Below are 15,148 nucleotides of genomic sequence, written 5' to 3' on the forward strand. Positions count from 1 at the left end.
TATAAGAGACAGTTTCCTAGAACAATATATCATGGACCAACCAGGGAAGAGGATATTTTAAATCTTGTTTTGTGTAATGAGACAGGTTAATTAGTAATCTTATAGTAAAGGATCCTCTTGGAAAGAGTAATCATAGTATGATAGAATTTCACAATGAGTTTGAAAGTGACATTCTTAAGTCCGACACTAGAGTCTTAGGGCAGGATTTTCATTGAGCAGTGGAGGCGGGATTGGAGGCATGTGGGGGGTTAAAATCTTGAAATTGGGGGGGCATGAACCCATCCCGCCCCCAACCCGCTTCCATGCCAGTTTCAAAGGAGGCGGGTACCTGACCCGTGCTGGGACCCGCCTCCCCGAGGTGGGAAGGGGATTAGTGCCAATTAACTGCCTGTTAACAGGTAGTTAACAGGCAGTTTTTAGCCTAATCCCTATTTTTATTGGTGAAGTGGTGGGATTCCCAACGGCTCCAAACCACACCAAGTTAGTGAGGCGGGCCGTCAGGATGAAGGGCTTGGAGGGTTCGAGATGTCCGGTGTTCAGGTGAGTGATGGGTGCATGAGTGCAGAGGTAAGTGTGTTTGGTGTGTGTTAAGTGTTTAAAGAAGTTTTACTTACATGTACTTACCTTTACAGCCTTCCTTCCTTCAGGTCTCGGGAGTCCCTCATCTCACCGGCACAGAAAGCAGAATGGCCGCGATCTGTCAAAATCTGCAGCATTCAGCTTTCTGTTCCGGAGAGATCTCTAAATCATCCTGAGAGGAAGGAATTAACTTAGTGTACAGATTGTCAGTGTTTGACAGCTTCAAACAGCTGTGAAACGCTGATATTTCATCTGTCAAAATGTCTTGACATGAAATGTCTGTCTGTGACGTCACCTGTTGCCGGGTGACCCTCAATTGGCCTGCTGAGCCCGCTGGGCGGGCTCAACAAGGTCAATCAAGTGAAAATCACGTGGGTTGGCCACAACTCGATGGAGGCGGGACTACAACCCCGAAAGTTGTAGCCCCGCCTCCTACACACCTCGATGAAAATCCAGCCCTTAAACTCAAACAAAGCTATTTATGTAGGTATGAGGGGTGTGTTAGCTAAGGTAGATTGGGAAATTAGATTAAAAGGTATGACAGTAGATAAGCAGTGGCAATCATTTAAAGAAATATTCTAAAATTCTCAACAAATATACATTCCATTGAGAAATATAAATGCCATGGGAAAAGTGAGCCATCCGTGGCTAACTAAAGAAGTTAGGATAATATTAGATTTAAAAAAAAGGCTTATAATGTTGCAAAGAATAGTCATTAGCCTAAGGACTGGGAGAGCTTTACATACCAACAAAGGATGACCAAAAAACTGATAAAAAGGGAGAAAATAGAATATGAGAGTAAATTAGCAAGAAATATAAAAACAGATTGTAAGAGCTTCTACTAGTATGTAAAAAGGAAGAGAGTAGCAAAAGTAAGCATTGGTCCCTTAGAGGCTGAGACAGGAGAAATTATATTGGGGAACAAGGATATGGCAGAGGCTTTAAACAAATATTTTGTATCTGTCTTGACAGTAGAAGACACAAAAAGTATACCAAAAATAGTGGGGAACATAATGAAAGCGAGGAATGTAAAGTAATTAATATCAGTAGAAAAATGTACTTGAGAAACGAATGGGACTAAAAGCCAACAAATCCCCTGGACCTGATAGCCTACATCCTAGCATTCTAAAAGAGGTGGCTACAGAGATAGTGGATGCATTGGTTGTGATCTTCCAAAATTCCCCAGATTCAGGCAAGGTCCCAGTGGATTGGAAGGTAGCAAATGTAACCATGCTATTCAAGAAAGGAGGGAGAGAGAAAACCAGGAACTACGGGCCAGTTAGCCTGACATTAGTCATCGGGAAAATGCTGGAATCCATTATTAAGGAAGTGATAACAGGGTAGGCAGAGTCAACATGGTTTTATGAAAGGTAAATCATGTTTGACAAATTTATTAGTTTTTTGAGGATGTAACTAGCAGGGTAGATAGTACCAGTGGATGTAGTATATTTGGATTTCTAAAAGGCATTCAACAAGGTGCCACATAAAAGGTTGCTAAGCAACATAAGGCACATGGGGTTGGGGTAAGGTATTAGCATAGATAAAGGATTGGTTAACTGACAGAAAACGGAGAGTAGGAATAAACAGGTCATTTTCAGATTGGCAGACTGTAACTAGTGGGGTGCCGCAAGGATCAGTGCTTGGGCCTCAGCTATTTACAATCTATATCAATGACTTAGATGAAGGGACCGAGTGTAATGTATCCAAGTTTGCTGACGATACAAAGCTAGGTGGAAAAGTAAGATGTGAGGAGGATGCAAAGAGCCTGCAAAGGGATATAAACAGGTTAAGTGAGTGGGCAAGAAAGTGGCAGATGGAGTATAATGTTGCAAAATGTAGGAAGAATAGAAAAACAGAATATTTTTTAGATGGTGAGAAACAATTAAATGTTGGTGTTCAGAGAGATTTGGGTGTACTAGTACAAGAAACACAGAGTTAGCATGCAGGTACAGCAAGCAATTAGGAAGGCAAATGGCATTTTGGCCTTTATTGCTAGAGGTTTGGAGTACAAGAGTAAGGAAGTCTTACTACAATTGTACAGGGCTTTGGTGAGACCACACCTGGAGTACTCTGCACAGTTTTGGTCTCCTTATTTAAGGAAGGATATACTTGCCTTAGAGGCGGTGCAACGAAGGTTCACTAGATTGATCCCTTGGATGAGAAGGTTGTCTTACGAGGAGAGATTGTGTAGAATGGGCCTATACTGTCTGGATTTTAGAAGAATGAGAGGTGATCTCATTGAAACATATAAGATTCTGAGGGGGATTGACAGGGTAGATGCTGAGAGATTGTTTCCCCTGGCTGGAGAGTCTAGAACAAGTGGGGCATAGTCTCAGGATAAGGGGCTGGCCTTTTAAGACTGAGATGAGGAGGAATTTCTTCACTCAGAGGGTTGTGAATCTTTAGAGTTAGTTGCCCCAAAGTGCTGTGGATGCTCAGTCGTTGAGTATATTCAAGGCTGAGATAGATACATTTTTGGACTCTAGGGGAATCAAGAGATATGGAGATCAGGCGGGAAAGTGGTGTTGAGGTCGAAGATCAGCCGTGATCTTATTGAATGGCGGAGCAGGCTCGAGGGGCTGTGTGGCCTACTCCTGCTCCTATTTCTTATGTTCTTATTGGCAATAGTAATTTCTGAGCTTGTTTGTTCATAAACTGTTACAAATTCAAGTCTGCCATAAGTATCAGCTACTCCCATAATTTATCTGAGTATCTTCTAAGGGAGTTGATTCACATGGCCCTGTATCGACTTGTATGGTAGAATTAAGCTGTTTTAATGCTGAGCAATAGGTATGATCAGAATCACTTAGTTGAACTTAAACAAAAAAAAACCTCTCTGCATCCTGTCTTACAGCCCAGGCAGAGCCTCTCTCCTTGCAGTTTCCTGTCTTTACAACCTTTCCCACAGCACTTCACTGCCTGACTGACTTTTTGGTGTCTATGATTCTTTTCTTAAAAACCTGACACCAGTACCTATCTTCCCCCCACCACCCCCGCGCCCCCCTCACTCTTGAGTGGAATCCACCAGCCACCGTGGCAAGGACCCCTGCTAAGTTCAAGTGAATCAGGTTGTTGCAACGGTAACAAGTATGAGATGAGCGATTACTTAAATGTCAAATTATCTTCAGGATGTTAAGTTCACATGCCCCATCTCATATGGACCTGCCAGCCCCGCTACCTGTGAATTTAACCCCTTTAAAGCAAGTTTTAACTTAAAAGCCCATTTTAAAATAACTCTGTGGGAAAATGTTAAAATAAATCCAGAAACATGACATGTATATACAAATCACAAATTCTTGCTATTTATTTTGACAAATATAGTTAAGTGTTAAGTAGTTGCATTTTATCACAGCATAGCAATGTTTTTTGCCTCATCTCAAAGTTGCCACTCCTCAAGAGGATTTTCCATCTCCAGTATGGAAAGGGTGCTGACATTTTACTATAAAGAATGGCATAATCATAGTAATGAACCATGGATCTAAACAAGCTAGCCTGTTCAAGCAGGGTGATAATATTCTCATCTGGCATACACACGTGGACATTTTCAGCATTAGTCACTGAATAATGATCACAAACAGGATATCTACCCGATTTTTTTATCTCCCTACATCAGGGGTGCTAAGCTCAAGCACGGATATTACTGTCCCAGCTAAGGTCTAGCTAACTCAGCAGAAACTATGGGTCGAAGCTGGGACCTTCCTGGTCCTCCTTAAAACCTACCTCTTTGACCAAGGAATTGGTCTCTTTTCAGACTTGCTGTGTATTTCTAGAATTTATGAAGTCTGTTAAAGGCACATAAAGTGAATATATTTATCTTTGTTTACATGAAAGTTTTAAAAACTGTCTTTATGGAGCCACAAACCTACATTCCAAATTTTACAAATTTACAATATCCATTTTTTAATAATTTTATGCTGCAGCTTCCAGTGAAACTCTATCATTTGCATTTTACTATCAAAATCTTTATTTCAACTGTCCATTATCAGGTGTTGACATCTTAAGTCCAGGGCTTAAAGTACAGCCTCAGTTTCCAATGTAACAGGATCAAAACCATCTGTCATCAAAGTGAAACCAATATGCATATAGGGCAATTGCTGAACTGTTGGCAAGGCTGCTATGATAAATAGCTCTGCAGTATTCCATGAACAAAATATAAATGATGTAACTAATGAACCAATATGTAGTGAACATTATTGCGTACTTTAGATATAATCTTTATATTGTCTATGATCACGAGTGACACCAAAATAAAAACTATTTATAATATCTGAATTTTTAAGTACATGGATGTACGCACACTGATTGATTTAGGAAGATGGTAAATGGTAATGTGTCTGTGTGAATACTGTTAATGGCCACACTGCTGAAATACTTCATTGCACCTATATGCATAATAAAGGTACTTCCAAACACACAAAGTTCACTGGAATATTATATCATGAAAAGGGCCCTGACTGCTAAACAGTGTGTAATTGGGAATGCCCAGTATATTACGACACACTATAGGATGATATGCTTTTTATTTATAACGTCTCTGTTCATCCAGACTGTTGTTTTAACCTCAGGGTTAAAAGCCACTAACTTTGAGTACTAAATATACGCTGAATAGAGGTGGAATTAAACTTCACAGAGGAAAATACATTCAATTGTATAGTCTTTACTAATTTAAAAATACCAACCTTGTTTTATCATGCCAACTTTCTGATAAAATACTATTTTACTACAAGGGAGGATGTAAAATCAGGTTTGAGTGGAAAGGAAGAGACACACAGGAAAAGGCAATGGTAATTAACTTCCCAGCAAGCTTCTTTGATCCATCAGAGCTCCATTCTTCTCTGCTATTACTCTCATTCTTTTTGGAATTCATCAAAGGGGTGCACCTGCCACAACTGGTTGTTTAACTCAAAATAACTATCCTGTTCCCTGTAATTTAAAAAATGTGGTCCCAGTAAAGATTTTTGTTTAGTGCATAAAAGCTGGCAGTGGATTTGAAATGCTTTATGTCATGCTTATTGGAAAATAATAGTGCTTATTGGAAAATAATAGTGCATATTGTACATAATTAAATAATTTAACTAACATAGACAAATTAATAACGAGGAAACAAAATTCCTCGCTATTAACTTATTACTGTATACCTGTAGTATCTATTTAAAAGAAAACAAGAATTCTGTAAGGACAGCTCAAGGGAATCCAATATGACGATGATCATGGAGTTTTGGTAATTTGATAATATTTTAAACAACTTAACTGCAAACCTATTTTTTATTTTTGCATTATCTGTGTCCTTCCCCTCTAATTTTGTCCATTTTCCCCTTTTAAAGCCTACATAACAACAGTGACCTCACTTCAAAAGTAATTATTGCTTGTAACGTACCATGGGATATCCTGAGGATGTGATAGGATGCTATAGAAATGCAGGTTCTTTCTTTAGGAGAGTGATGCTCTTTAATCAATGTAGCAGTACCTGCAATTGAACAACAAGAACAACTTGCATTTATATAGTACCTTTAATGTCCCAAGACAAGAGGAAAAAACAGATAAATGGAATAAAGGAGTAAATGCGGAACCAAGGTGGGACAGTTAGGAAAGGTGATTGAAAAAATACGTTTTGAGAAGGTTCTTCAAGGTGAAGATAAAAGTGGACAGGCAAAGGAATTTAGGGAAAGAGTTCCACAGAGTGGAGCAGAGACAGTTGAAGGCTATAACACCAGTGCTAGATGAAGGGGGAAGGGATGCACAAGCCAGAGTTGGAGGACCAAGTGCAAAAGATGGGGAATAAGGTTGCAGAAGTAAAATGGAACGAAGCCATGGAGGGATTTGAAGACAAGGATAAGGATTTTAATTTAAATATTTTGACATATAGATAAATGTGGGTTGGGGCAATGGGTAAATGGGAGCAAACATTCTGGTGATATGGAGCAGGGTGGTGATTGATGTTCTGAGGTCAGTAGAGCAGGGTGGTGGAAGAGGTAATAGGAATGAGGAGGAGGTTAGAGAAGGTAACCCCAAGAAGTGAGCAGGGTGGAAGCTAGATTAAAGAGATTTGAACAGGGGGTTTTAGGGAAGATGGACATGAGGCTGGAGTTGACAACACATCGGAGGACCGAAAGCCGTGATTTTGCTGGCGCTCAGAGGGCAGGTTTGGAGGCGGGTCCGGAGTTAAAATCAAAATGATTGACGGCGGATAACGAACCCGCCGCCATCCTGCCTCCACACAACTTTACAGAGTGTCGCGTCTGCGAGTTCCAATCAGATCCGATACCAAGCGGCGGGTGAGCCACTTAAGGCAGTCAACAGCTTGTTAATTGCCTGGATAATCCTATTTTGAGAGGCTTTTTCCATTTTGCAACATTTTCAGCCTGTTCCACATTGTGCGACAAACACGCCAGCTGATTGTACCGGGTATAGCAACTAGCTGAATAGTTGACAGCTGCAACTGCAGCATAAAGGCTGACCTGCAACATGAGTTCACTTTCAGATGCCAGAACTTCCTGTTTTGAGGTTTTGGAATACATTTTGCGGGTGTATTGAAGTTGTACATGTTTAATCTGAGATCCATATGCACTGTGACCTCTTTGGAATACCCTCTCCTCACATTGACTGAGCGCTTATAACATCTCTTCCTCAACTGACATATATACCAGCAGAATAGGAATCATTTATACCCTCTCATCCTGGTCCTCAGAATCGGAGGAAGAGCAGCCGCAGCAGCAGCAGAATGAGGCACAACAGCAGCAGCAACAACAGGAGCGCCAACCTTCTCTTCAGCCACCTGATGCTGCACAGGGCAGAGGGCATCAGCGCAGGGCTGCACCGCGCCGCAGGAGATACCCCCAACACTGGGTTTACAGGCAGAGGATGAGCTTCCTCAACATGAGTGAGCAGCAGTGCCAAAGGAGGCTGAGACTTTCATGAGAGGTAGTCGCTGACATCTGCACAGTGCTGCACCAACACCTGCAGCCCTGAGGAGCAGGTGGACACTCCTTACCGGTGGCTGTCAAAGTCACCACTGCACTCAACTTCTTTGCTTCAGGGTCCTTCCAGGGATCAGCAGCAGACATCAGCCACATTTCCCAGTCAGCTGCACACAGTTGCATCACGCAGGTTACCAATGCCCTCTTTGCAAAGTTGCACAATTACATCCACTTCTCCACGGATGAAGCAAGTGTTACTGCGCGTGCGGTTGGCTTTGCAAATATGGCAGGCTTGCCAAGGGTGCAGGGCATCGTAGACTGCACACATGTGGTCATTAGGGCACCCCATCACAACCCAGTTGTATTTGTCAACCGCAAGGGCTTCCACTTCCTTAACGTCCAGCCAGTGTGTAACCAGAGGAAGAACATTATGCATGTTTGCGGCAAGTTCCCTGGCAGTTGCCATGACTCGTTCATCCAGCAGCAGTCTACTGTGCCTCAGCTGTTCAATCCACCAACCCAACTTTCCGGATGGCTCCTTGGAGACAAGGGCTATCCCCTGAAGACTTGGCTAATGACACCGATGAGGAGGCCATCAAATGAAGCTGAGGAGTGCTACAATGGGAGCCACATTTCCACCAGAAGCATCATAGGGGAAACCATCGGCTTGCTCAAAATGCGATTCAGATGCCTCGACAGATCTGGTGGAGCCCTACAGTACGCACCAGCCAAGGTGTCCAGAATCATTGTGGTCTGCTGTGCACTGCACAACATCGCACATCAGCGTGGCTTAACGCTGCCTGAGGAACAAGTGGCACAGCGCACAGCCTCCTCCTCCTCAGAGGAGGAGGAGCTGAATGAGGTGGAAGATGAGGAAGACCTTGCGGAGGCAGCTGTGCCAGTGTCACCAGCATGTGAGCACATTGCTGGCCGTGAGGCAAGGGATACACTAATCCATGCCAGATTTGTGTAACTTTAAGCAGCAAAGACATGTGGCTGGCACATGGAAATGAGTGTTTGCACGACCTTCATTACACACCATACAACATCTGTACAATAAACTGTGCTTTCCTATAACTCTCCCCATCATCAATACAGATGAAAGGCACCCTGACCCCTCACTGTGCAACTGGCATTTCGGAGCACACCTAGGCCAACTCTTTGAATCTTTGACATCGTATTTCTTTAATACAATTGAAATAACGATGACAAATGTAACTTTGTATTATATCAAAACACCCAAGTGACTACCCTTTGTGTGTTAACTTTCTCTTACGTGTGTCTCTACATGGTACTTCCCCTGTGGCTTCAGCAGATGTAGAGGCACCTTGTTCACTTCTTTGCTGCGCCCGCTTAGATGCCTTTGGCCGGTGTCCACTGGGTTTGGGAGCCTGGGAGGGCTCCACAACAGTCTGCTTCTCCTGCGGCTGTGCAGTGGCTGAGACGGCCATCTCAATTGGGGGAGGAATCTTGGGCTCTGACCGAGGGCTCTGCAGTGGCATGGGAGTGTGAGCACTTGGCAAAGAGCCCACACTTCCCTGTTGTCAACCACCAACATCCCTCATCCCTCTCATAGTTCACCTGTACTTCACTGCTAGCAAGTAGCTGGAGAGCACCTTGCTGCACATCAGTGGGGCCATGAGGACCCATTTCTGTGCTGACATTCCTCATAACAAGGACATCCATGAACCTCTGGTTTCTCTCCTCAATAGATGCCCATCTATTTAGAAGTGTTACCATGTTCTGCTGTGTATGGCGATTTATGTTTTCCATGGAGGTTGCCATCCTTTCCATGGCGGCACCTACATTTGCCATTGCGTGCACCGTGGCATTGCTCATGTTTGACATGGACTCCTCCATTCCCTGTACACGCGCAGTTACCATGGTTGCAAACCCTGTCAGAGCCTCCTGCACTTGTTCTTGAAGCTCCAGTACCGCTCTCTTTCTGGATGACCCCAAAGGTACAGCATCTACATGCAGCTGAGCAGAACTAGGGACGTCCAGCACCCTCCAACGAGGACTCTCCTCTGCGATCCCTGTCTCCACCATCTGCTGATGCTCACTTGTGAGCTGTGATACACCAGGTGACAACACTACTCTATCTCACGAAGGACCCACTGAGGTGTGCGACTCTGCGCTAGTGCTGGCTGCGCTCATTTCTGCTGACACTGCTCCCTCAGAGGCTGCAGCTTCCTCTGAGGAGTTGTCCGTCTCTTCCTCCTGGACAGTGGGGAGGGGGGCTCTCGATGGTCCTGTGGGGGAGTAAAGGCATGAGTTAGAAATGTGATATTTATGTAGCAGACACATCCCATTGTGCAGCTGATCAGAACTCAATCTGTATGAACATCAGATGCCATATCAGTCAATCATGAAATCTAAATGAGAGGGTTGCAAATCTATTCTGTCACCAGCTTGCTCTACTGCGCCCGTTTCTCTATCACCCACTTCCAGCTCCTCTGCACCTCCGAGGATCTCGATAGCAGCCTCATCAGCGTTGGTTAAATGCGCCATGGAAGGTGGCCCTCCTCCTGTCCTCCCCCTCTCCCTCATATTGTGGGCTCTCTTTTCCTGCGATGAAGGATGATGCGCTATCAACAATACCAAAGACTACGAGATGGACTTATATGAAGTAGGCTTTTATTGACTAAGAACTAGAGCATGCCTCTGCTAGTGAATCCATCCTAAGAGCTCCCGGGGGAAGGGTGGTGAGTCACCTTTATACCCGGGCTTAGGGGTGGAGCCAGGGGCTGAGACATGCCTGGACTTGTACAGGGTTAACAGTGGTTTACCACACAGGCATGTACAGGTTAACAGTGGTTTACCACATTCACCCCTCGTTTAAAAAAGAGTCCGGCGGGGTGAAGTGTTTCAAAAGTTCGTATACGAAAGTCTCTCCGGGGGTCTTGTCTGCCGTAATGATCTTTGTGGTGCCGGTTGTGGTGGTTCTTTGCCCGCGGCCGCTTCTCGCGTGGGACGGAGCACTGGCGTGTCGTCCTCTCGGGGTAGGGATGGCACCGGCATGTCGTCAGTTCGTGGTAGACACCCCGGTGGTGCGTCGTGGGTAGTGGTGGTGGGTGGAGGTAGTGGATGGTGATCGATGGTGTTTCGGGTGGTACCTGAGGGTGCGAGGTCTCGAATTGAGACTGTGTCCTCCCGCCCATCAGGATACGCCACGTAGGCGTACTGTAGGTTGGCGTGGAGGAGGTGAACCTTTTTGACCAGGGGGTCCGTCTTATGGCTCCTCACGTGTTTCCTGAGCAGGACGGGTCCCGGAGGCGTTAGCCATGGTGGTAGTGATGTCCCTGAGGTGGATTTCCTGGGGAAGACGAACATCTTCTTGTGAGGGGTGGCGTTTGTGGCAGTACAGAGCAGCGATCGTATGGAGTGGAGCGCATCGGGGAGGACATCTTGCCAGCGGGAGATTGGGAGGCCCTTGGATTTTAGGGCAAGCATGGCAGTCTTCCACACCGTTGCATTCTCCCTCTCTACCTGTCCGTTACCCCGGGGGTTGTAGCTGGTAGTCCTGCTCGTGGCTATGCCCTTCTCGAGCAGGTACTGGCGCAGCTCGTCGCTCATGAACGACGAGCCCCTGTCGTTGTGGATGTAATTGGGGAAGCCAAATATGGCGAACAGGTCGTGGAGGCACCTGATGACTGTGGCGCTGGTCATGTCCGGGCAGGGGATGGCGAAGGGGAAACGGGAGTACTCGTCAATAATATTGAGGAAGTACGTGTTGCAGTCAGAGGAGGGAAGGGGCCCCTTGAAATCGACGCTGAGACGTTCGAAGGGGCGGGTGGCTTTAATCAGGTGTGCCCTGTCTGGCCTATAAAAATGCGGTTTGCATTCGGCGCAGACCTGGCAGTTCCTGGTCATGGTCCTGACCTCCTCGATGGAGTAAGGCAGGTTGCGAGCTTTAATAAAGTGGAAGAACCTGGTGACCCCCGGGTGGCAGAGATCATTGTGGAGGGTCCGTAGCCTATCGACTTGTGCGTTGGCACATGTCCCACGGGATAGGGCATCTGGGGGCTCATTAAGTTTCCCGGGCCGGTATAAGATATCGTAGTTGTAGGTGGATAACTCGATCCTCCACCGCAATATCTTATCATTTTTGATTTTCCCCCTTTGTCTGTTGTTAAACATAAATGCTACTGACCGTTGGTCAGTGAGCAGGGTGAAACGTTTACTGGCCAGGTAATGCCCCCAGTGCCGTACAGCCTCCACTATCACCTGGGCCTCCTTCTCGACTGAGGAGTGTCGAATTTCGGGGCCCTGGAGGGTCCGTGAAAAGAAGGCCACGGGTCTCCCCGCCTGGTTAAGGGTTGCGGCTAGGGCGAAGTCGGATGCATCGCTCTCCACTTGGAAAGGGGATGGACTCATCCACTGCGTGCATTGTGGCCTTCGCAATGTCCTCTTTTATGAGGGTGAAGGCCGCACGGGCCTCTGCCGTCAGGGGGAAGGAGGTTGACTTGATGAGGGGCCGGGCTTTGTCCGCATAGTTGGGCACCCACTGGGCGTAGTAAGAGAAGAACCCTAGGCATCTCTTCAGGGCTTTTAGGCAGTGGGGGGGGGGTAGTTCCAGGAGGGGGCGCATTCGGTTGGGGTCGGGGCCGATGACTCCGTTTTCCACCACGCAGCCAAGAATAGCGAGGCGCGCGGTGCGGAACATACATTTTTCTCTGTTGTATGTCAGATTCAGCCGTTGGGCCGTACGGAGGAATTTTTCTAGGTTGGCGTCATGGTCCTGCTGGTCATGGCCGCAGATGGTGACATTGTCTAGATAGGGGAAGGTGGCCTGCAGCGCGTTCTGGTCAACCATCCGGTCCATCTCCCTTTGGAAGACCGAGACCCCATTGGTGACGCCGAAGGGGACTCGGAGGAAGTGGTAGAGGCGACCGTCAGCCTCGAAGGCCGTGTACTGGCGGTCCTCAGGCCTGATGGGGAGCTGGTGGTATGCCGGCTTCAGATCAATCGTCGAGAATACCCGGTATTGTGCTATCTGGTTGACCGTGTCAGATATGCGGGGAAGTGGGTATGCGTCTAATTGCGTGTATCGATTGATCGTCTGGCTGTAATCAATAACCAGGCGCTGTTTTTCGCTGGTCTTTACTACCACCACTTGGGCTCGCCATGGGCTGGTGCTGCCCTCGATAATCCCTTCCCTCAGGAGTCTTTGTACTTCTGATTTAATAAAGCTCCTATCCCCGGCACTGTACCGCCTGCTTTTAGTAGCAATTGGCTTGCAGTCTTTGGTGAGGTTAGCGAACAACGGGGGAGGGGTTTGACCTTCAGGGTGGACAGGCTGCATACTTTGCGCGGCACCGTGTTTAAATTCTGCTGGCTGCAGACTGTAAGTGGGGGCAGGGGCCCGCCATATGCCATCGTGACGCTCTCCAGATGGCACTGGAAGTCTAATCCTAGCAGTACAGGAGCGCAGAGCTGTGGCAGGACGAGGAATTTAAACTCTCTGTACTCCACGCCATTCACTGTCAGAGTCGCTACACAGTAGCCGCCGACGTCCGCCGTATGGGACTTTGAGGCCATAAAGACCTGGTGGCGTGTGCGCATAACCGATAGGGAGTAGCGTCGCACCGTGTCGGGGTGGATGAAGCTCTCCGTGCTTCCGCAGTCGAAAAGGCAATTTGTGGCATGGCCATTTACCTTTACGTTCATCATGGACCTGGCTAGCTGATGGGGCCTAGATTGATCCAGGGTGATGGAGGCCATCGTCGAGGTCGGTGGGTCGCTGTAGTATTCGCCCGCGCCGAGGGCCTGGTCCCGAGATGGTGTCCAAGATGGCGGCTCCCCCTCGGCTGGTGGTGTCCAAAATGGCGGCCCGCACGGCTCACACGTGGTTGGTGGGGTCCAAAATGGCGGCCTGTACGGTTCACACGCGGCGCTGCTGGAATTGGGGGTCGATTTCGCCTTGCACACTCTCGCGTAGTGGCCTTTCTTGCCGCATTTGGAGCAGGTCGCGTCCTTTGCTGGGCATTGCTGTCTGGGGTGCTTGGCCTGGCCGCAGAAGTAGCATTTCTGGCCTCTGGTCATTGCAGCTGTAGTTGGGCTGCTGGCGGCTTGTGGCCTTACCGGGTCCCAAGATGGCTGCTCCCGTGGTATCCACGTGGCCATCCGGTCAGGGGGGTAGGCGTCCATGTTCTGGAGGGCCACGTCTAACGAGTTAGCGAGGGCCACCGTCTTCTGCAGGTCGAGCCCCCTCTGTTCCAGCAGCCTCTGCCGAGTATAGTTGGACCTGATGCCGGCTACGTAGGCGTCTCGGATCAGGTCTTCCGTGCATTCCTTGGCCGTCACCGCTTTGCAATTACAGTCCCGGCCGAGGACTCTCAGTGCCAGGTAATATTCAGCGCCCGATTCCCCGGGGCGCTGTTTTCGGGTAGCCAGGAGGTGTCTGGCGTAGACCTCATTAACAGGCCTCACGTATTGTTCCTTTAGCGTCGCGATGGCGGCCGCATAAGTAGTGGCGTCTCGGATGATCGAGTAGACTCGGTGGCTCACCCGTGAGTTCAAGACAAGCCGTTTTGCGTCATCTGTAGTGACAGTAGTGCTGGAGGCCTCCAGGAAGGCGTCGAAACAGCTCAGCCAGTGTTCAAAGTTATTGGCTGCATCTGCTGCTTGAGGATCCAGGTCTAAACGTTCCGGCTTCAAGATTTGCTCCATGTTGAAAATTAGTCAATAAAATTGATGCGCTATCAACAATACCAAAGACTACGAGATGGACTTATATGAAGTAGGCTTTTATTGACTAAGAACTAGAGCATGCCTCTGCTAGTGAATCCATCCTAAGAGCTCCCGGGGGAAGGGTGGTGAGTCACCTTTATACCCGGGCTTAGGGGTGGAGCCAAGGGTTGAGACATGCCTGGACTTGTACAGGGTTAACAGTGGTTTACCACACAGGCATGTACAGGTTAACAGTGGTTTACCACAAAGGACACAAGTGGAGTTTCAGCAAGAATGTTGGAGTGAGTGTAGAGAATCCATAGCATAGATGCTTAGAGGGAGACAAAGATGGAGTGAGGTGACAATACCAAGGGCCCTCTCTGTGCGTTGTAAGTTGTTGTCATTGCATAACAGTGAAAGTGAGTGGAGTGATTCTGTACATAGAGCGAGAGGGATGGTTAAGGGTGCAAGGGATGTAAGGGTAAGTTGGGATGTGCAGGAGTAGGTTGACAATGCAGAGTGCTGGTGATGAGAAGAGATGGGAAGCAGATTGAAGTTAAGTGTGATTTATACTCACTTTTGCTGAGTGTAGAAGATCATTGAACCTTTTCCTGCACTGAACCCAGGTGCATGCACACAAAGACCTGCCACTAACCTCCTCAGTAATTTGCAGCCAGACTGCCTTGGTTTGCTGAGGAGGCTTCCTCCGTCCATTGGAGGGAAACAGAACCTCCATGCATCCTCTTACTCCCTCCACAAGAGCATGGAGGGAGTCATCATCAAAGCGGGGAGAAGCCTTGTTCTTGCAGCAGTCATCTCACAAACAAAACCACTGAGGAGCATCAGAAAGTGAATAAAACCCAAAGGCTGCATAGGCCCCTTAAATGCAGCTGAATCAAAGACGTCAGCAGAGGCGAGCAGAAGACCCAAACCCACTGATTGGGCTGGGTAAGCCCAGTTAAATGAAAATCGTTATCTCA

The sequence above is a fragment of the Somniosus microcephalus genome, chromosome 13 (assembly GCF_052327205.1).
Source record: "Somniosus microcephalus isolate GS21.2 chromosome 13, FLI_Smic_1.0, whole genome shotgun sequence".
NCBI lineage: Eukaryota > Metazoa > Chordata > Chondrichthyes > Squaliformes > Somniosidae > Somniosus > Somniosus microcephalus.